We start from the raw sequence: 2,291 nt of genomic DNA, 5'->3' as shown, positions 1-2,291 counted from the left end.
CTTTCACGGGGGTTTCTCCCTTCGCGTAGGATTGCTCTGGGCCTGCGTGGTTCCAATATCTGAAGGACACGTGGGGAAGCTGCTACACTGTTCCCTTAACATGGGAAGAGGAAAAGGCTCCCTATCTAAACTTGATGTGGCATATTCGGGGGTGGGCATTTATCCTGCCCCTGGATTTTGACATTTTATTACTGGCACTTATCCCAGGCTTAAAATAGGGAAGCCTCTGGAATGTGGCCTGTTATGAACTACAGCCATCTATGCTTTGCTGCAGTGTTCATGTTACTATTACAATGACTCAGCAGGTGATTTAAAAAAAAAAAAGTCTGAGGGGTAATTTGGGAAAGCAGAGCATCGTCTCTTTTTTCAGCCAGTAAGACCACTGGACTCAGCTGCTGTTGCCAACTAGGATCCTCCTGAAATTCAGCAGGAAGGCTCAGACTTTCTCACAAGATCCTAGTGAGCTGTAAGCAGTGGTGCCATCTGGGCAGAACCCAGAGCTTCATTGGGGAAAATTAAGCAAAAAGATCCTCAAAGGCAGTAGGGCTGGCTTACCAAATTTATATAAAAGAGTATACATCATCATCAAGAAACTATTCCTCTATGATATGGTCAGAGTTCGAAAATCACCTAACTGCACCATTGACGACAAACACCAGTGAGACACCAGCAAATACTATCAGCTGATATAATATGCTGGGATCAAAGGAAAAGTCAAATGCTGGAATTCTCAGGTCTTTGCTAGTCAAGCAAGACATCTTGTCTGTCCCTTTATAACAGCCCCATATTTTGGTCTGCAACAGTTTCCACAATAAATAATTTTAAGGCTCCAAGAGTTAGTTTATTGTGATAAGCATACCACGAGCTGACAATCACAGCTAATTATTAGGAGTACAGTATTGTTTTTTTGTACAGTACAACTCATTGGATTCTTGCACATCTTGAAATAACTTGGCTTGCATTCTGACTTGATTTGGGTGTTCAGAGCAAATACTGTACTGGTGGTAAATGCCTAGCCAACCTTGGCTGATCTCAAAAACTAAGCAGTTGAACTTAAGTTACTATTTCTTGGGCAGAAACCTAGCAAACATGCTAAGGCTGTAGGATAAATTGGGAAATTGAAAACAGCAGTAGGAAATCACTTTTATATTGTGGCCAAAAAACCTACATAGAATAGTCCATGGAATTACTGGGAATTGAGCTTGACTTGAAGGAGACTTTAACAAATACTGCATTTCCTCTATTTCTCTGGATATAGCTTGCTTGAACAGGTGGGGGATGAGAGCAGATGGCTTCATACAGTGCACGGCATACTAGCTGCATCTGCTCACGGCTTTCAGTGGGAACAGACAGGATCTCCAGATTCAGATAATTCTTAATATTTGAACTCCCCTCAGATCCATTCCTTGGTCCTCCAAGCCAGTCAGTCTTAAATGTGGAGTGACAACATACCCCACAACACAGTACTAACATCTATCTTAAACTTATTGAGGCCAACAGAAAAGCTGCCTTCCATTAAATCTGTATTATGACTGGCATTAGTGCTCTAATGTTTCAGAGAAGAACTTGGATTGCCCAGGGATGGCACCTGAGACCTTTCAAAATAGGCACTCCAGGGCATCTAAACAAAATTAGATGCCCTGGAACTCCTTCCATACCTTCCTGGGTGAAGGAATATAGAGAGAAAGGCTGTGCAAAATGAACACAATTAATTAATGGTTATTGCAATTTAGTAATTTAAAGTATTTAAAAACCTATTTGACAGGCTTTACGTGGCCTCATAAATCCACCAAGGTTTGTCAAACAAATTACATTTCTGTGAATGGCCGCTAGATGGGGACATGTAAGGTAGGAAATTAGGGTAACAAAATTTATCTTGTTCTGCATTACTGCAGTAGTAAAGATGCTGAGAGATGGCCACTGGTCAGATATGAGAGTTCAGAATTCCAACTGTTCACAGAACATAGTCATTTGTACTCCAAATTCTGTGAGTCAAGAGAAAGTGGTCAATATGCCATATAACTTCTCAAGAAGAAGACAGGGGGAAGGGCTCAGGAAACACATAAGCAGACAGAAACAAGAGCAAGGAGGCAAAAAGAAAAATGCAGAGTGGGCAAATAGCCAGAGAAAGAGGAACCTGACAAAAGAATTACTGGGGAATGAAGGTTTGAGGGGGAAAAAGACAGAGAATTAAGGCAAGGATCTGAAGAAACATTTAACCCAAACAGGAACTATATTCTTGGTCAGCCTTCACCAACCTACTGCCCTCTAGATGTGCCTGCTGCCCTCCA

Source organism: Python bivittatus, unplaced genomic scaffold, assembly GCF_059951505.1.
Source record: "Python bivittatus isolate LINGU-HERP-01145 unplaced genomic scaffold, Pbiv_v1 ctg000480_np1212, whole genome shotgun sequence".
In the NCBI taxonomy this organism is placed as follows: Eukaryota; Metazoa; Chordata; class Lepidosauria; order Squamata; family Pythonidae; genus Python; species Python bivittatus.
The sequence above is the reverse complement of the archived record's forward strand: the minus strand, read 5'-3'. Positions refer to the sequence as shown.